The following is a 22,005-nucleotide window of genomic DNA, read 5'->3' as shown; positions in this document are numbered from 1 at the left end:
CTGCACTCCTCCTGAAGTGACAATTGTAACATATAGGGGATGGTGTGTGGTGACAGCAGTACTCCTGAAGTGACAATTGTAACATATAGGGGATGGTGTGTGGTGACAGCAGTACTCCTGAAGTGATTATTGTAACATATAGGGGATGGTGTGTGGTGACAGCAGTACTCCTCCTGAAGTGATAATTATAACATATAGGGGATGGTGTGTGGCGACAGCAGTACTCCTCCTGAAGTGATAATTGTAACATATAGGGGATGGTGTGTGGCGACAGCAGTACTCCTCCTGAAGTGACAATTTTAACATATAGGGGATGGTGTGTGGTGACAGGAGTACTCCTCCTGAAGTGACAATTGTAACATATAGGGGATGGTGTGTGGTGACAGCAGTACTACTCCTGAAGTGATAATTGTAACATATAGGGGATGGTGTGTGGTGACAGCAGTACTCCTCCTGAAGTGACAATTGTAACATATAGGGGATGGTGTGTGGTGACAGCAGTACTACTCCTGAAGTGATAATTGTAACATATAGGGGATGGTGTGTGGTGACAGCAGTACTCCTGAAGTGATAATGTGTGGTGACAGCAGTACTACTCCTGAAGTGACAATTGTAACATATAGGGGATGGGGTGTGGTGACAGCAGTACCCCTCCTGAAGTGACAATTGTAACATATAGGGCGGGTGTGTGGTGACAGCAGTACTCCTGAAGTGATAATTGTAACATTAGGGGATGGTGTGTGGTGACAGCAGTGCTCCTCCTGAAGTGACAATTGTAACATTGAGGGGATGGTGTGTGGTGACTGCACTCCTCCTGAAGTGACAATTGTAACATATAGGGGATGGTGTGTGGTGACAGCAGTACTCCTGAAGTGACAATTGTAACATATAGGGGATGGTGTGTAGTGACAGCAGTGCTCCTGAAGTGACAATTGTAACATATAGGGGATGGTATGTGGTGACAGCAGTACTCCTCCTGAAGTGACAATTGTAACATATAGGGGATGGTGTGTGGTGACAGCAGTACTCCTGAAGTGATAATTGTAACATATAGGGGATGGTGTGTGGTGACAGCAGTACTCCTGAAGTGATTATTGTAACATATAGGGGATGGTGTGTGGTGACAGCAGTACTCCTCCTGAAGTGATAATTGTAACATATAGGGGATGGTGTGTGGTGACAGCAGTACTCCTCCTGAAGTGACAATTGTAACATATAGGGGATGGTGTGTGGTGACAGCAGTACTCCTCCTGAAGTGAAAATTGTAACATATAGGGGATGGTGTGTGGTGACAGCAGTACTCCTCCTGAAGTGACAATTGTAACATATAGGGGATGGTGTGTGGTGACAGCAGTGCTCCTCCTGAAGTGACAATTGTAACATATAGGGGATGGTGTGTGGTGACTGCACTCCTCCTGAAGTGACAATTGTAACATATAGGGGATGGTGTGTTGTGACAGCAGTACTCCTGAAGTGACAATTGTAACATATAGGGGATGGTGTGTTGTGACAGCAGTACTCCTGAAGTGACAATTGTAACATATAGGGGATGGTGTGTGGTGACAGCAGTACTCCTGAAGTGACAATTGTAACATATAGGGGATGGTGTGTGGTGACAGCAGTACTCCTGAAGTGACAATTGTAACATATAGGGGATGGTGTGTGGTGACAGCAGTACTCCTGAAGTGACAATTGTAACATATAGGGGATGGTGTGTGGTGACAGCAGTGCTCCTGAAGTGACAATTGTAACATATAGGGGATGGTGTGTGGTGACAGCAGTACTCCTCCTGAAATGAAAATTGTAACATATAGGAGATGGTGTGTGGTGACAGCAGTACTCCTGAAGTGATAATTGTAACATATAGGGGATGGTGTGTGGTGACAGCAGTACTCCGCCTGAAGTGACAATTGTAACATATAGGGGATGGTGTGTGGTGACAGCATTATTCCTCCTGAAGTGACAATTGTAACATATAGGGGATGGTGTGTGGTGACAGCAGTACTCCTGAAGTGATAATTGTAACATATAGGGGATGGTGTGTGGTGACAGCAGTACTCCTCCTGAAGTGACAATTGTAACATATAGGGGATGGTGTGTGGTGACAGCAGTACTCCTCCTGAAGTGATAATTGTAACATATAGGGGATGGTGTGTTGTGACAGCATTACTCCTCCTGAAGTGATAATTGTAACATATAGGGGATGGTGTGTGGTGACAGCAGTACTCCTGAAGTGATAATTGTAACATATAGGGGATGGTGTGTGGTGACAGCAGTACTCCTCCTGAAGTGACAATTGTAACATATAGGGGATGGTGTGTGGTGACAGCAGTACTCCTCCTGAAGTGAAAATTGTAACATATAGGGGATGGTGTGTGGTGACAGCAGTACTCCTCCTGAAGTGATAATTGTAACATATAAGGGATGGTGTGTGGTGACAGCAGTACTCCTCCTGAAGTGATAATTGTAACATTAGGGGATGGTGTGTGGTGACAGCATTATTCCTCCTGAAGTGACAATTGTAACATATAGGGGATGGTGTGTGGTGACAGCAGTACTCCTGAAATGATAATTGTAACATATAGGGGATGGTGTGTGGTGACAGCAGTACTCCTCCTGAAGTGACAATTGTAACATATAGGGGATGGTGTGTGGTGACAGCAGTACTCCTCCTGAAGTGATAATTGTAACATATAGGGGATGGTGTGTTGTGACAGCATTACTCCTCCTGAAGTGATAATTGTAACATATAGGGGATGGTGTGTGGTGACAGCAGTACTCCTCCTGAAGTGATAATTGTAACATATAGGGGATGGTGTGTGGTGACAGCAGTACTCCTCCTGAAGTGACAATTGTAACATATAGGGGATGGTGTGTGGTGACAGCCGTACTCCTGAAGTGATAATTGTAACATATAAGGGATGGTGTGTGGTGACTGCACTCCTCCTGAAGTGACAATTGTAACATATAGGGGATGGTGTGTGGTGAAAGCAGTACTCCTGAAGTGACAATTGTAACATATAGGGGATGGTGTGTGGTGACAGCAGTGCTCCTCCTGAAGTGACAATTGTAACATATAGGGGATGGTGTGTGGTGACTGCACTCCTCCTGAAGTGACAATTGTAACATATAGGGGATGGTGTGTTGTGACAGCAGTACTACTGAAGTGACAATTGTAACATATAGGGGATGGTGTGTGGTGACAGCAGTACTCCTGAAGTGACAATTGTAACATATAGGGGATGGTGTGTGGTGACAGCAGTACTCCTGAAGTGACAATTGTAACATATAGGGGATGGTGTGTGGTGACAGCAGTGCTCCTGAAGTGACAATTGTAACATATAGGGGATGGTGTGTGGTGACAGCAGTACTCCTCCTGAAATGAAAATTGTAACATATAGGGGATGGTGTGTGGTGACAGCAGTACTCCTGAAGTGATAATTGTAACATATAGGGGATGGTGTGTGGTGACAGCAGTACTCCTCCTGAAGTGACAATTGTAACATATAGGGGATGGTGTGTGGTGACAGCAGTACTCCTCCTGAAGTGAAAATTGTAACATATAGGGGATGGTGTGTGGTGACAGCAGTACTCCTCCTGAAGTGATAATTGTAACATATAAGGGATGGTGTGTGGTGACAGCAGTACTCCTCCTGAAGTGATAATTGTAACATTAGGGGATGGTGTGTGGTGACAGCATTACTCCTCCTGAAGTGACAATTGTAACATATAGGGGATGGTGTGTGGTGACAGCAGTACTCCTGAAGTGATAATTGTAACATATAGGGGATGGTGTGTGGTGACAGCAGTACTCCTCCTGAAGTGATAATTGTAACATATAGGGGATGGTGTGTGGTGACAGCAGTACTCCTCCTGAAGTGATAATTGTAACATATAGGGGATGGTGTGTGGTGACAGCAGTACTCCTCCTGAAGTGATAATTGTAACATATAGGGGATGGTGTGTGGTGACAGCAGTACTCCTCCTGAAGTGACAATTGTAACATATAGGGGATGGTGTGTGGTGACAGCAGTACTCCTCCTGAAGTGACAATTGTAACATATAGGGGATGGTGTGTGGTGACAGCCATACTCCTGAAGTGATAATTGTAACATATAAGGGATGGTGTGTGGTGACTGCACTCCTCCTGAAGTGACAATTGTAACATATAGGGGATGGTGTGTGGTGAAAGCAGTACTCCTGAAGTGACAATTGTAACATATAGGGGATGGTGTGTGGTGACAGAAGTGCTCCTCCTGAAGTGACAATTGTAACATATAGGGGATGGTGTGTGGTGACTGCACTCCTCCTGAAGTGACAATTGTAACATATAGGGGATGGTGTGTTGTGACAGCAGTACTCCTGAAGTGACAATTGTAACATATAGGGGATGGTGTGTGGTGACAGCAGTACTCCTGAAGTGACAATTGTAACATATAGGGGATGGTGTGTGGTGACAGCAGTACTCCTGAAGTGACAATTTTAACATATAGGGGATGGTGTGTTGTGACAGCAGTACTCCTGAAGTGACAATTGTAACATATAGGGGATGGTCTGTGGTGACAGCAGTACTCCTGAAGTGACAATTGCAACATATAGGGGATGGTGTGTGGTGACAGCAGTACTCCTGAAGTGACAATTGTAACATATAGGGGATGGTGTGTGGTGACAGCAGTGCTCCTGAAGTGACAATTGTAACATATAGGGGATGGTGTGTGGTGACAGCAGTACTCCTCCTGAAATGAAAATTGTAACATATAGGGGATGGTGTGTGGTGACAGCAGTACTCCTCCTGAAGTGAAAATTGTAACATATAGGGGATGGTGTGTGGTGACAGCAGTACTCCTCCTGAAGTGATAATTGTAACATATAAGGGATGGTGTGTGGTGACAGCAGTACTCCTCCTGAAGTGATAATTGTAACATTAGGGGATGGTGTGTGGTGACCGCATTACTCCTCCTGAAGTGACAATTGTAACATATAGGGGATGGTGTGTGGTGACAGCAGTACTCCTGAAGTGATAATTGTAACATATAGGGGATGGTGTGTGGTGACAGCAGTACTCCTCCTGAAGTGATAATTGTAACATATAGGGGATGGTGTGTGGTGACAGCAGTACTCCTCCTGAAGTGACAATTGTAACATATAGGGGATGGTGTGTGGTGACAGCAGTACTCCTGAAGTGATAATGTGTGGTGACAGCAGTACTACTCCTGAAGTGACAATTGTAACATATAGGGGATGGGGTGTGGTGACAGCAGTACCCCTCCTGAAGTGACAATTTTAACATATAAGGCGGGTGTGTGGTGACAGCAGTACTCCTGAAGTGATAATTGTAACATTAGGGGATGGTGTGTGGTGACAGCAGTGCTCCTCCTGAAGTGACAATTGTAACATTGAGGGGATGGTGTGTGGTGACTGCACTCCTCCTGAAGTGACAATTGTAACATATAGGGGATGGTGTGTGGTGACAGCAGTACTCCTGAAGTGACAATTGTAACATATAGGGGATGGTGTGTAGTGACAGCAGTGCTCCTGAAGTGACAATTGTAACATATAGGGGATGGTATGTGGTGACAGCAGTACTCCTCCTGAAGTGACAATTGTAACATATAGGGGATGGTGTGTGGTGACAGCAGTACTCCTCCTGAAGTGATAATTGTAACATATAGGGGATGGTGTGTGGTGACAGCAGTACTCCTCCTGAAGTGATAATTGTAACATATAGGGGATGGTGTGTGGTGACAGCAGTACTCCTCCTGAAGTGATAATTGTAACATATAGGGGATGGTGTGTGGTGACAGCAGTACTCCTCCTGAAGTGACAATTGTAACATATAGGGGATGGTGTGTGGTGACAGCAGTACTCCTCCTGAAGTGAAAATTGTAACATATAGGGGATGGTGTGTGGTGACAGCCGTACTCCTGAAGTGATAATTGTAACATATAAGGGATGGTGTGTGGTGACAGCAGTACTCCTCCTGAAGTGATAATTGTAACATATAGGGGATGGTGTGTGTGGTGACAGCAGTACTCCTCCTGAAGTGACAATTGTAACATATAGGGGATGGTGTGTGGTGACAGCAGTACTCCTGAAGTGATAATTGTAACATATAGGGGATGGTGTGTGGTGACAGCATTACTCCTCCTGAAGTGACAATTGTAACATATAGGGGATGGTGTGTGGTGACAGCAGTACTCCTGAAGTGATAATGTGTGGTGACAGCAGTACCCCTCCTGAAGTGACAATTGTAACATATAGGGCGGGTGTGTGGTGACAGCAGTACTCCTGAAGTGATAATTGTAACATTAGGGGATGGTGTGTGGTGACTGCACTCCTCCTGAAGTGACAATTGTAACATATAGGGGATGGTGTGTGGTGACAGCAGTGCTCCTCCTGAAGTGACAATTGTAACATATAGGGGATGGTGTGTGGTGACTGCAATCCTCCTCCTGAAGTGACAATTGTAACATATAGGGGATGGTGTGTGGTGACTGCACTCCTCCGGAAGTGACAATTGTAACATATAGGGGATGGTGTGTTGTGACAGCAGTACTCCTGAAGTGACAATTGTAACATATAGGGGATGGTGTGTGGTGACAGCAGTACTCCTGAAGTGACAATTGTAACATATAGGGGATGGTGTGTGGTGACAGCAGTACTCCTGAAGTGACAATTGTAACATATAGGGGATGGTGTGTTGTGACAGCAGTACTCCTGAAGTGACAATTGTAACATATAGGGGATGGTGTGTGGTGACAGCAGTACTCCTGAAGTGACAATTGTAACATATAGGGGATGGTGTGTGGTGACAGCAGTGCTCCTGAAGTGACAATTGTAACATATAGGGGATGGTGTGTGGTGACAGCAGTACTCCTCCTGAAATGAAAATTGTAACATATAGGGGATGGTGTGTGGTGACAGCAGTACTCCTGAAGTGATAATTGTAACATATAGGGGATGGTGTGTGGTGACAGCAGTACTCCTCCTGAAGTGACAATTGTAACATATAGGGGATGGTGTGTGGTGACTGCAGTACTCCTCCTGAAGTGATAGTTGTAACATATTGGGGATGGTGTGTGGTGACAGCAGTACACCTCCTGAAGTGAAAATTGTAACATATAGGGGATGGTGTGTGGTGACAGCAGTACTCCTGAAGTGATAATTGTAACATATAGGGGATGGTGTGTGGTGACAGCAGTACTCCTCCTGAAGTGACAATTGTAACATATAGGGGATGGTGTGTGGTGACAGCAGTACTCCTCCTGAAGTGATAATTGTAACATATAGGGGATGGTGTGTGGTGACAGCAGTACTCCTCCTGAAGTGATAATTGTAACATATAGGGAATGGTGTGTGGTGACAGCAGTACTCCTCCTGAAGTGATAATTGTAACATATAGGGGATGGTGTGTGGTGACAGCAGTACTCCTCCTGAAGTGATAATTGTAACATATAGGGGATGGTGTGTGGTGACAGCATTACTCCTCCTGAAGTGACAATTGTAACATATAGGGGATGGTGTGTGGTGACAGCAGTACTCCTGAAGTGATAATGTGTGGTGACAGCAGTACTACTCCTGAAGTGACAATTGTAACATATAGGGGATGGTGTGTGGTGACAGCAGTACTCCTGAAGTGATAATTGTAACATATAGGGGATGGTGTGTGGTGACAGCAGTACTCCTCCTGAAGTGACAATTGTAACATATAGGGGATGGTGTGTGGTGACAGCATTACTCCTGAAGTGATAATTGTAACATATAGGGGATGGTGTGTGGTGACAGCAGTACTCCTCCTGAAGTGACTATTGTAACATATAGGGGATGGTGTGTGGTGACAGCAGTACTACTCCTGAAGTGATAATTGTAACATATAGGGGATGGTATGTGGTGACAGCAGTACTCCTCCTGAAGTGACAATTGTAACATATAGGGCGGGTGTGTGGTGACAGCAGTACTCCTGAAGTGATTATTGTAACATATAGGGGATGGTGTGTGGTGACAGCAGTACTCCTCCTGAAGTGACAATTGTAACATTGAGGGGATGGTGTGTGGTGACAGCAGTGCTCCTGAAGTGACAATTGTAACATATAGGGGATGGTATGTGGTGACAGCAGTACTCCTCCTGAAGTGACAATCGTAACATATAGGGCGGGTGTGTGGTGACAGCAGTACTCCTGAAGTGATAATTGTAACATATAGGGGATGGTGTGTGGTGACAGCAGTACTCCTGAAGTGATTATTGTAACATATAGGGGATGGTGTGTGGTGACAGCAGTACTCCTCCTGAAGTGATAATTATAACATATAGGGGATGGTGTGTGGCGACAGCAGTACTCCTCCTGAAGTGATAATTGTAACATATAGGGGATGGTGTGTGGCGACAGCAGTACTCCTCCTGAAGTGACAATTTTAACATATAGGGGATGGTGTGTGGTGACAGCAGTACTCCTCCTGAAGTGAAAATTGTAACATATAGGGGATGGTGTGTGGTGACAGCAGTACTCCTCCTGAAGTGACAATTGTAACATATAGGGGATGGTGTGTGGTGACAGCAGTACTACTCCTGAAGTGATAATTGTAACATATAGGGGATGGTGTGTGGTGACAGCAGTACTCCTGAAGTGATAATGTGTGGTGACAGCAGTACTACTCCTGAAGTGACAATTGTAACATATAGGGGATGGGGTGTGGTGACAGCAGTACCCCTCCTGAAGTGACAATTGTAACATATAAGGCGGGTGTGTGGTGACAGCAGTACTCCTGAAGTGATAATTGTAACATTAGGGGATGGTGTGTGGTGACAGCAGTGCTCCTCCTGAAGTGACAATTGTAACATTGAGGGGATGGTGTGTGGTGACTGCACTCCTCCTGAAGTGACAATTGTAACATATAGGGGATGGTGTGTGGTGACAGCAGTACTCCTGAAGTGACAATTGTAACATATAGGGGATGGTGTGTAGTGACAGCAGTGCTCCTGAAGTGACAATTGTAACATATAGGGGATGGTATGTGGTGACAGCAGTACTCCTCCTGAAGTGACAATTGTAACATATAGGGGATGGTGTGTGGTGACAGCAGTACTCCTCCTGAAGTGATAATTGTAACATATAGGGGATGGTGTGTGGTGACAGCAGTACTCCTCCTGAAGTGATAATTGTAACATATAGGGGATGGTGTGTGGTGACAGCAGTACTCCTCCTGAAGTGATAATTGTAACATATAGGGGATGGTGTGTGGTGACAGCAGTACTCCTCCTGAAGTGATAATTGTAACATATAGGGGATGGTGTGTGGTGACAGCAGTACTCCTCCTGAAGTGACAATTGTAACATATAGGGGATGGTGTGTGGTGACAGCAGTACTCCTCCTGAAGTGAAAATTGTAACATATAGGGGATGGTGTGTGGTGACAGCCGTACTCCTGAAGTGATAATTGTAACATATAAGGGATGGTGTGTGGTGACAGCAGTACTCCTCCTGAAGTGATAATTGTAACATATAGGGGATGGTGTGTGTGGTGACAGCAGTACTCCTCCTGAAGTGACAATTGTAACATATAGGGGATGGTGTGTGGTGACAGCATTACTCCTCCTGAAGTGACAATTGTAACATATAGGGGATGGTGTGTGGTGACAGCAGTACCCCTCCTGAAGTGACAATTGTAACATATAGGGCGGGTGTGTGGTGACAGCAGTACTCCTGAAGTGATAATTGTAACATTAGGGGATGGTGTGTGGTGACTGCACTCCTCCTGAAGTGACAATTGTAACATATAGGGGATGGTGTGTGGTGACAGCAGTGCTCCTCCTGAAGTGACAATTGTAACATATAGGGGATGGTGTGTGGTGACTGCACTCCTCCGGAAGTGACAATTGTAACATATAGGGGATGGTGTGTTGTGACAGCAGTACTCCTGAAGTGACAATTGTAACATATAGGGGATGGTGTGTGGTGACAGCAGTACTCCTGAAGTGACAATTGTAACATATAGGGGATGGTGTGTGGTGACAGCAGTACTCCTGAAGTGACAATTGTAACATATAGGGGATGGTGTGTTGTGACAGCAGTACTCCTGAAGTGACAATTGTAACATATAGGGGATGGTGTGTGGTGACAGCAGTACTCCTGAAGTGACAATTGTAACATATAGGGGATGGTGTGTGGTGACAGCAGTGCTCCTGAAGTGACAATTGTAACATATAGGGGATGGTGTGTGGTGACAGCAGTACTCCTCCTGAAATGAAAATTGTAACATATAGGGGATGGTGTGTGGTGACAGCAGTACTCCTGAAGTGATAATTGTAACATATAGGGGATGGTGTGTGGTGACAGCAGTACTCCTCCTGAAGTGACAATTGTAACATATAGGGGATGGTGTGTGGTGACTGCAGTACTCCTCCTGAAGTGATAGTTGTAACATATTGGGGATGGTGTGTGGTGACAGCAGTACTCCTCCTGAAGTGATAATTGTAACATATAGGGGATGGTGTGTGGTGACAGCAGTACTCCTCCTGAAGTGATAATTGTAACATATAGGGGATGGTGTGTGGTGACAGCAGTACTCCTCCTGTAGTGACAATTGTAAAATATAGGGGATGGTGTGTGGTGACAGCAGTACACCTCCTGAAGTGAAAATTGTAACATATAGGGGGTGGTGTGTGGTGACAGCAGTACTCCTGAAGTGATAATTGTAACATATAGGGGATGGTGTGTGGTGACAGCAGTACTCCTCCTGAAGTGACAATTGTAACATATAGGGGATGGTGTGTGGTGACAGCAGTACTCCTCCTGAAGTGATAATTGTAACATATAGGGGATGGTGTGTGGTGACAGCAGTACTCCTCCTGAAGTGATAATTGTAACATATAGGGGATGGTGTGTGGTGACAGCAGTACGCCTCCTGAAGTGATAATTGTAACATATAGGGGATGGTGTGTGGTGACAGCAGTACTCCTCCTGAAGTGATAATTGTAACATATAGGGGATGGTGTGTGGTGACAGCAGTACTTCTGAAGTGATAATTGTAACATATAGGGGATGGTGTGTGGTGACAGCAGTACTACTCCTGAAGTGATAATTGTAACATATAGGGGATGGTGTGTGGTGACAGCATTACTCCTCCTGAAGTGACAATTGTAACATATAGGGGATGGTGTGTGGTGACAGCAGTACTCCTGAAGTGATAATGTGTGGTGATAGCAGTACTACTCCTGAAGTGACAATTGTAACATATAGGGGATGGTGTGTGGTGACAGCAGTACTCCTGAAGTGATAATTGTAACATATAGGGGATGGTGTGTGGTGACAGCAGTACTCCTCCTGAAGTGACAATTGTAACATATAGGGGATGGTGTGTGGTGACAGCATTACTCCTGAAGTGATAATTGTAACATATAGGGGATGGTGTGTGGTGACAGCAGTACTCCTCCTGAAGTGACTATTGTAACATATAGGGGATGGTGTGTGGTGACAGCAGTACTACTCCTGAAGTGATAATTGTAACATATAGGGGATGGTATGTGGTGACAGCAGTACTCCTCCTGAAGTGACAATTGTAACATATAGGGCGGGTGTGTGGTGACAGCAGTACTCCTGAAGTGATTATTGTAACATATAGGGGATGGTGTGTGGTGACAGCAGTACTCCTCCTGAAGTGACAATTGTAACATTGAGGGGATGGTGTGTGGTGACTGCACTCCTCCTGAAGTGACAATTGTAACATATAGGGGATGGTGTGTGGTGACAGCAGTACTCCTGAAGTGACAATTGTAACATATAGGGGATGGTGTGTGGTGACAGCAGTGCTCCTGAAGTGACAATTGTAACATATAGGGGATGGTATGTGGTGACAGCAGTACTCCTCCTGAAGTGACAATCGTAACATATAGGGCGGGTGTGTGGTGACAGCAGTACTCCTGAAGTGATAATTGTAACATATAGGGGATGGTGTGTGGTGACAGCAGTACTCCTGAAGTGATAATGTGTGGTGACAGCAGTACCCCTCCTGAAGTGACAATTGTAACATATAGGGCGGGTGTGTGGTGACAGCAGTACTCCTGAAGTGATAATTGTAACATTAGGGGATGGTGTGTGGTGACTGCACTCCTCCTGAAGTGACAATTGTAACATATAGGGGATGGTGTGTGGTGACAGCAGTGCTCCTCCTGAAGTGACAATTGTAACATATAGGGGATGGTGTGTGGTGACTGCACTCCTCCGGAAGTGACAATTGTAACATATAGGGGATGGTGTGTTGTGAGAGCAGTACTCCTGAAGTGACAATTGTAACATATAGGGGATGGTGTGTGGTGACAGCAGTACTCCTGAAGTGACAATTGTAACATATAGGGGATGGTGTGTTGTGACAGCAGTACTCCTGAAGTGACAATTGTAACATATAGGGGATGGTGTGTGGTGACAGCAGTACTCCTGAAGTGACAATTGTAACATATAGGGGATGGTGTGTGGTGACAGCAGTGCTCCTGAAGTGACAATTGTAACATATAGGGGATGGTGTGTGGTGACAGCAGTACTCCTCCTGAAATGAAAATTGTAACATATAGGGGATGGTGTGTGGTGACAGCAGTACTCCTGAAGTGATAATTGTAACATATAGGGGATGGTGTGTGGTGACAGCAGTACTCCTCCTGAAGTGACAATTGTAACATATAGGGGATGGTGTGTGGTGACTGCAGTACTCCTCCTGAAGTGATAGTTGTAACATATTGGGGATGGTGTGTGGTGACAGCAGTACTCCTCCTGAAGTGACAATTGTAACATATAGGGGATGGTGTGTGGTGACAGCAGTACTCCTCCTGAAGTGATAATTGTAACATATAGGGGATGGTGTGTGGTGACAGCAGTACTCCTCCTGAAGTGATAATTGTAACATATAGGGGATGGTGTGTGGTGACAGCAGTACTCCTCCTGAAGTGATAATTGTAACATATAGGGGATGGTGTGTGGTGACAGCAGTACTCCTCCTGAAGTGATAATTGTAACATATAGGGGATGGTGTGTGGTGACAGCAGTACTTCTGAAGTGATAATTGTAACATATAGGGGATGGTGTGTGGTGACAGCAGTACTACTCCTGAAGTGATAATTGTAACATATAGGGGATGGTGTGTGGTGACAGCATTACTCCTCCTGAAGTGACAATTGTAACATATAGGGGATGGTGTGTGGTGACAGCAGTACTCCTGAAGTGATAATGTGTGGTGACAGCAGTACTACTCCTGAAGTGACAATTGTAACATATAGGGGATGGGGTGTGGTGACAGCAGTACTCCTCCTGAAGTGATAATTGTAACATATATGGGATGGTGTGTGGTGACAGCATTACTCCTCCTGAAGTGACAATTGTAACATATAGGGGATGGTGTGTGGTGACAGCATTACTCCTGAAGTGATAATTGTAACATATATAGGGGATGGTGTGTGGTGACAGCAGTACTCCTCCTCCTGAAGTGACAATTGTAACATATAGGGGATGGTGTGTGGTGACAGCAGTACTCCTCCTGAAGTGACTATTGTAACATATAGGGGATGGTGTGTGGTGATAGCAGTACTACTCCTGAAGTGATAATTGTAACATATAGGGGATGGTGTGTGGTGACAGCACTACTCCTGAAGTGACTATTGTAACATATAGGGCGGGTGTGTGGTGACAGCAGTACTCCTCCTGAAGTGACAATTGTAACATATAGGGGATGGTGTGTGGTGACAGCAGTACTCCTCCTGAAGTGATAATTGTAACATATAGGGGATGGTGTGTGGTGACAGCAGTACTCCTCCTGAAGTGATAATTGTAACATATAGGGGATGGTGTGTGGTGACAGCAGTACTCCTGAAGTGACAATTGTAACATATAGGGCGGGTGTGTGGTGACTGCAGTAGTCCTCCTGAAGTGATAATTGTAACATATAGGGGCTGTCGTATAGTGACTGCAGTAGTCCTCCTGAAGTGACAATTGTGACATATAGGGGATGGTGTATAGTGACTGCAGTAGTCCTCCTGAAGTAGGGCTATGCAATTAATCGGAAAAAAAACTAGACCAAAATTGAGCGCAGATAACTGAGGTAATCTTGCGCATTTCAGTTTTCTCCCCAATTCCAACTGTATCAGTGTCCTCAGGATGCAGTTACAGTCGAATCCTATAGTAGAGAAGGGTAACGTCAGTTCCCTGCTCTACTATTCACAGTATAACTCTGACCACTCACAGCTCAGCGCAGACAGGTGCGATGACGTCACTGCCTCGGGCCTGTCAGTGCTAAGCCATGAGCAGGTCAGCACGAATGTATTCAGAGTCCGCTGCACTTCTGCCATATACCGGCGTTTCAGGCAGCTTATTGGTCCACGGAGTCCTCAATGCCCGCCCCAATGGTATACACAGATGATGGGGGTGCCTGTATATAACCCCTGTATACAGGGATGATGGGAGTTATATACAGGGATTATAAAGGTAATACAGAGGGATGATGGGGGTTATATACAGGGACCCCATCATCTCTGTATATAACCCCCATCATCTGTGTGTATACCATTGGGGCGGGCACTGTCCACTCGTTGTGGCACATGGGAATTAAGGCTAAACAAGAAGTAAATGGGGTGAACACTGAAGACACTGTGGACCAATAGGATGCCTAAAACCCTGGTCTATGGCAGAAGTGCAGTGGAACCTGAAAATACGCGCCGAGCTACATAGACCGGAGGAGCAGCGGGATCTCCTCCACTCGTCGCTGGAACGGATTAGGCGAGTATGTATTTTATTTTTATTAGCCACTAATGGGGCATTATACTACGTGGGGGCAGCTATAGGAACATTATACTGTGAGGGGAAGTGTCAGGGAGTATATTATATACAGTTGTATACAGCAGGCCCAGGGAAACAATACTAATTAAATGGCGTGGCATGCAAATAGGGGTGTGGACTAATCGTTTATTAATAGTAATCGAGGTTACATGTTCCATTAATCGGGATTTTGATTTAGGTCATAATTGCCCAGCCCTATCCTGAAATGACAATTGTAACATACTAGTCCTTCTCAATGAATTACAATATCAAAAAGTTAATTTATTTCAGTAATTCAATTCAAAAAGTGCAAACTCATATTATACAGATTTATTACACACAGAGTGATCTATTCCCAGAATATTTTTATTTTAATGTTGATGATTATGGTAACAGTTAAGGAAAACCAAAAATTTAGTGTCTCAGAAAATTAGATTATATAAGCCCAATTTCAAAAATGATTTTTAATACCGAAATATTGGCCTATTGAAAAGTATGTCCAGTATATGCCCTCAATACTTGGTCGGGGCTTCTTTTACATGAATTACTGCATCAATGCGGCGTGGCATGGAGGTGATCAGCCTGTGGCACTGCTGAGGTGTCATCAATGTGGCGTGGCATGGAGGCGATCAGCCTGTGGCACTGCTGAGGTGTCATCAATGCGGCGTGGCATGGGGGCGATCAGCCTGTGGCACTGCTGAGGTGTCATCAATGCGGCGTGGCATGGGGGCGATCAGCCTGTGGCACTGCTGAGGTGTCATCAATGCGGCGTGGCATGGAGGTGATCAGCCTGTGGCACTGCTGAGGTGTTATGGAAGCCCAGGTTGCTTTGATATCGGCCTTCAGCTCGTCTGCATTGTTGGGTCTGGTGTCTCATCTTACTCTTGACAATACCCCATACTATAGATTCTCTATGGGGTTTAGGTCGGGCGAGTTTGCTGGCCAATCAAGGGCAGTGATACTGTGGTTATTACACCAGGTATTGGTACTTTTGGCAGTGTGGGCAGGTGCCAAGTCCTGCTGGAAAATGAACTCTGCTTCTCCATAAAGCTTGTCAGCAGAGGGAAGTATGAAGTGCTGGAAAACGTCCTTGTAGACGGCTGCGCTGACTCGGGACTTGATATAACACAGTGGACCAACACTGCTGCTCAGTGGTCCAATGTCTTGTTTTCAGATGAAAGTAAATTTTGTATTTCATTTGGATATCAAGGTCCCAGAGTCTGGTGGAAGAGTGGGGAGGCGTGAATACAAGTTGCCTGCGGTCCAGTGTGAAGTTTCCACAGTCACTGATGGTTTGGGAGCCGTGTCATCTGCTGGTGTTGATCCACTGGGGTATTGTCAAGAGGAAGATGAGACACCAGACCCAACAATGCAGACGCGCTGAAGACCGCTATCAAAGCAACCTGGGCTTCCCTAACACCTCAGCAGTGCCACAGGCTGATCGCCTCCATGCCCCGCCGCATTGATAACACCTCAGCAGTGCCACAGGCTGATCACCTCCATGCCACGCCGCATTGATGCAGTAATTCATGCAAAAGGAGCCCCGACTAAAATCATTTTTGAAATTGGGCTTATATAATATTCTAATTTTCTGAGACACTAAATTTTGGGGTTTTCATTAACTGTTACCATAATCATCAACATTAAAATAAAAAAAAATGCTGGAAATAGATCACTCTGTGTGTAATGAGTCTATATAATATATGAGTTACACTTTTTGAATTGAATTACTGAAATAAATAAACTTTTTGATGATATTCTAATTCATTGAGAAGGACTAGTACAGGGAATGGTGTGTGGTGACTGCACTGCTCCTGAAGTGACAATTGTAACATATAGGGCAGGGGTCTCAAGCACGCGGCCCGCGGGCCGCATGCGGCCCCTGGGGCTGTCATCTGCGGCCCGCGGGACACAGAGCCGCTAATATCGGCTCTGCTCCGAGACTCTGGAATTCCCTGACATCGCTGTCCATATATGGACAGTGTGTCAGGGTCTTGCCCAGAGCGGAGCAGAGCGCTGGTGTCGGCTCTGCTCCTGGACTCTGTGGAATTCCCTGACATCGCTGTCCACATATGAACAGCGATGTCTGGGGCTTCCCCAGAGCCGGAGTCCCAAGCAGAGCGCTGGTGTCGGCTCTGCTCCGGGACTCTGTGGAATTCCCTGACATCGCTGCCCATATATGGACAGTGTGTCAGGGTCTTGCCCAGAGCGGAGCAGAGCGCTGGTGTCGGCTCTGCTCCTGGACTCTGTGGAATTCCCTGACATCACTGTCCACATATGAACAGCGATGTCTGGGGCTTCCCCAGAGTCGGAGTCCCGAGCAGAGCGCTGGTGTCGGCTCTGCTCCGGGACTCTGTGGAATTCCCTGACATCGCTGCCCATATATGGACAGTGTGTCAGGGTCTTGCCCAGAGCGGAGCAGAGCGCTGGTGTCGGCTCTGCTCCTGGACTCTGTGGAATTCCCTGACATTGCTGCCCATATATGAACAGCGAAGTCTGGGGCTTCCCCAGAGCCCGAGTCCCGGGCAGAGCGCTAGTACAGGCTCTGCTCCGGGACTCTGTGGAATTCCCTGACATCGCTGCCCATATATGGACAGTGTGTCAGGGTCTTCCCCAGAGCGGAGTCCCGGGCAGAGCGCTATTATCGGCTCTGCTCCGGGACTCTGGGGAAGCCTCTGACATCGCTGTCCATACATCGACAATGATGTCAGGGGCTTCCCCAGAGCAGGAGTCTCAGTGATGTCAGCAGCACAGCTGGAGTCCCAGGAAGAAACTACTAGCGCTCTGCCTGGGACTCCAGCTCTGGGCAAGCCCCTGACATCACTGGGGCAGCCTCTACAGAGGGCACTGGGGCAGCCTCTACAGAGGGCACTGGGGCAGCCTTTACAGAGGGCACTGGGGCAGCCTCTACAGAGGGCACTGGGGCAGCCTCTACAGAGGGCACTGTGGCGTTATCTACAAGTGGGTGTGTGACAGTATCTGAAGAGGACACTGGCCTTATCTACAGAGGGCACTGTGGCCTTATCTACAGAGGGCACTGTGGCCTTATCTACAGAGGGCACTGTGGCCTTATCTACAGAGGGCACTGTGGCCTTATCTACAGAGGGCACTGTGGCCTTATCTACAGAGGGCACTGTGGCCTTATCTACAGAGGGCACTGTGGCCTTATCTACAGAGGGCACTGTGGCCTTATCTACAGAGGGCACTGTGGCCTTATCTACAGAGGGCACTGTGGCCTTATCTAGGGGTGTGTTGCATTATCCACAGAGGGCACTGCGGCAGCATCCACAGAGGGCACTGCGGCAGCATCCACAGAGGGCACTGCGGCAGCATCCACAGAGGGCACTGCGGCACTATCTAAAAAGGGGCTGCCCAATCTTGACATGTGTGCTAACTGAGCCGCCGGACTGCATTTAGCGACACTTAAACTGGAAAACTGGATAGTTGAAATAAGCACTTGGAGAAATATTTCAAATTTTAAACCTAGCGCTATTATTATAGTAATGTAGTATTATTGTTCTAGTAATATAGTGTTATAGTCGTTCAAATAACTAATTGATTAACAATAATTTTGTATTGTATCAAATTTGAAAGTAATGCGGCCCGTCAACTTCCAATTTTTTCTATATGCGGCCCACTTACCCGGCCGAGTTTGAGACCCCTGATATAGGGGATGGTGTGTAGGGGTCTTACAAGGCTCTGGGACAATTAGTGAGCAGAAAAATCAAGTGCCTGCAGTTTTATGGTTTTCTTCTACTTTTTATTGTTGAGGTGAATAGGTCTCCTCCCGTTAATAACAATGTTACGTACACGAACCTACCACGACGGCACATGGACCCATAGGCACTCTCTAAAGCCACATCTCCAACTCAATGTCGAACTTTGTTTCTCTCAGATTTTAGAGGTACATAGATTTCCATAGGAGCCGTTTTGAGACATTACTGTCATATTTGGTGATAACAGAAGACACGCGCCTATACGACTATGGTCGCCAGCTGCTTCTGGTGTAAGAGAAGTGACAACGAGACTTAAAGAGGCTCTGTCACCAGATTTTGCAACCCCTATCTGCTATTGCAGCAGATCGGCGCTGCAATGTAGATTACAGTAACATTTTTATTTTTTTTAAAAACGAGCATTTTTGGCCAAGTTATGACCATTTTTGTATTTATGCAAATGAGGCTTGCAAAAGTACAACTGGGCGTGTATTATGTGCGTACATCGGGGCGTGTTTACTTCTTTTACTAGCTGGGCGTTCTGACGAATCAGCATCATCCACTTCTGTTCGTTAACACCCAGCTTCTGGCAGTGCAGACACACAGCGTGTTCTCGAGAGATCACGCTGTGACGTCACTCACTTCCTGCCCCAGGTCCTGCATCGTGTCGGCCACATTGGCACCAGAGGCTACAGTTGATTCTGCAGCAGCATCAGCGTTTGCAGGTAAGTAGCTACATCGACTTACCTGCAAACGCCGATGCTGCTGCAGAATCAACTGTAGCCTCTGTCGCCTGGTGCCGATGTGTCCTCGCTCGTCCGACACGATGCAGGACCTGGGGCAGGAAGTGAGTGACGTCACAGCGTGATCTCTCGAGAACACGCTGTGTCTGCACTGCCAGAAGCTGGGCGTTCTGAAGAGAAGTGGATGATACTTCTCATCAGAACGCCCAGCTAGTAAAAGTAGTAAACACGCCCCGATGTACGCACATAATACACGCCCAGTTGTACTTTTACTTTAAACACGCCCAGTTGTACTTTTGCAAGCCTCATTTGCATAAATACAAAAATGGTCATAACTTGGGCAAAAATGCTCGTTTTTAAAAAAATAAAAACGTTACTGTAATCTACATTGCAGCGCCTATCTGCTGCAATAGCAGATAGGGGCTGCAAAATCTGGTGACAGAGCCTCTTTAAGATGTTTTCCCTGCCACAATCCAAAAATGGAAGACAGATGAGTGACAATGAAAAGATCTGTAAATACTCACAGAAAGACAGCAGTCCGGTGGTCATCTCTCTATGGGATTTACAACACAACAGCAGAAGCAGATGACGACCGCAGTAGAACTGGCACGTGCCCCAGCCATCCCACCTGTACCCCATTCACCGGAGCACCCCGGGAGCATTATTCATCACGACGACCCCATGTGGAGCAGGTAAAAGCCGCAAACCTTGTCATCCAGTGGTGGTGCCCATATGACGGCAACGCGCAGCACGTATGTACGTCTCAATATGGCGGGGACAACATGGAGCGGTAAACGTTATAAGCGCAATCATATTGTCACAACAAATATAAGTGGATGTCAACTTTTGTCGGCAGCTGCATGAAGGGTGTATTATATCGCATACATTGAGGGGATCAACACACTCCTATGGCTACCACCATGCACATCACTGACCGAGGCAGCCATACTGATCCACAGAAACAACATGATAACGATTGTATCTACTGACAGTACACGGGCTCAGCCCTGAGAATGGCGGGTGGTTTCATTGTGACAGAAGGCTCCATGGTATCTATATCCTCACGGTCACTATACCCAGCCAGCTCAGCCATTATTATAAAGCCTGCATGGCGCTGTCACACTATATACAAAACACTGCCAGGGACGGAGGGCTTCTCCACCCGTAGATTACACACATAATGGACGAGCCCACAGCTCCGGCGCTAAAACCCCACCAAAACAAAGGTATATATGTCATCCGCAAGAACAGAAAATGCGTTTTCTGATGACGTCACTCACTCGGTTCTCCGGTAACTCCACCCCTTCCGGTCTCAGGGTCCCCGGTTCGGCTCCTGCAGGCGCTACCGCCGCTTTCTACGTCACTTCCGTCTGTTCTGGCTAAGAATTGAGGGACCAATGACAGCGCCCGGAAATGACGTAGGTGACAGTTCCCCAGCACCACAGAGAATCGCTCCATAGGATGAATGATGTAAAAGCCTGGAGGGCGTGCTCGCCGGTATGGGCGGGCCGTGGTTGGTAAAGAGTTGAAGTACACATAAGGACTGATGGTTCTGTGTATGGACAGATTAGTGAGGCTGGCAGCTTACCGGCCACCCGAGAAGAAGGGGCATTGCAGTCTATTGTTCCAGTTAATTGTGATTTTGTGTAAAAAAACAACCTAATAATTATTTTTTTCTTTTTCTCCACTATAGGTGGCATGCTAAATGTTTGGTGAACACGCTCTGACCTAGAATACTCAGACAAGGTCCGCCACAGCGCCCAAAAACTTTTTTGAGGACCAACCCCATGTCTTCGTCCACTGATCATGCCCATCCTGCTGTGGACTCACCAATTACCACCCCTTTGTTGGGGTGGAATGTCGCAGTTCCACCTCAGATTCAGAAGACACTTCTTTGCTATATGCACCTGATCTCACACTTCTACCTAAACACAAGGGAGGATGGCTGGGTAAATAAAATAACTAACAAAATCCCTCACCTGGCACTTCTTTTATATGCATAGCTCCACCCAGGGCCGATTCTAGCTTTTCTGCTGCCTGAGGCGAAAAATTGAAATGGTGCCCCCCAGATTTTGATTGCCATCACCCTTGTGGATCCGCCGTTCCCTTGTACTCTCCTGGCATGCGCGGTGCAGCAATGAAGCCGGGCGGTGTCGGCCAGGGGGATGACAATCAAACATGGAAAGGCGGGTTTGGAGGCAGGACTATGTCACTCTTCAGGATAGTGGCATGACCCTCTAATGAGTAATTAGCGTATAGTGTGCGCCGTTTTAAAAGTTGATTTTATAGATTTTGCTGCATCTGACAAAAACATACAGGGGAATGTTAGGAAATATTGTCAGGTCATGTATTACTGCATCGTGGCGGTGCAAGGGGTTAAAACTACCCATTAAATATACAACAAATTGAAAACAACTCCATCTGTCCAGCGATTTTATTATTAATTATATATGATATATTTATACAGCATCAGAACCAAGCTCTGACATATGTGGCTCCAGAACCAACCTCAGTACATATATATAGCCCCAGAACAACGCTCAGTGCATATATACATCACCAGAACAAAGCTCAGTACATATATACAGCGCCAGAACAAAGCTCAGTACGTATATACATCACCAGAACAAAGCTCAATACATATATACAGCATCAGAACTAAGCTCAATACATATATACAGCATCAGAACCAAGCTCAGCACATAAATACAGCACCAGAACAAAGCTCCGCACATAAATATAGCACCAGAACCAA

General features: G+C 46.3%; 1 protein-coding gene across 1 annotated transcript in view; it reads right to left on the bottom strand.

Moving 5' to 3' along the window:
• PAFAH1B2 (platelet activating factor acetylhydrolase 1b catalytic subunit 2) overlaps window positions 1-20,640 on the bottom strand; it is a 39,866-nt gene extending 19,226 nt beyond the window's left edge. Inside the window, exon 1 of the mRNA XM_075839810.1 lies at window positions 20,531-20,640. The gene's annotated coding sequence lies outside the window, so the exon portion shown is untranslated. The remainder of the gene's footprint in view (window positions 1-20,530) is intronic.
• Window positions 20,641-22,005: the final 1,365 nt, after the last annotated feature.

This window comes from Rhinoderma darwinii, chromosome 10, assembly GCF_050947455.1.
Source record: "Rhinoderma darwinii isolate aRhiDar2 chromosome 10, aRhiDar2.hap1, whole genome shotgun sequence".
Taxonomy (NCBI): domain Eukaryota; kingdom Metazoa; phylum Chordata; class Amphibia; order Anura; family Rhinodermatidae; genus Rhinoderma; species Rhinoderma darwinii.
This window is presented reverse-complemented; position numbering and strand designations above follow the sequence as displayed.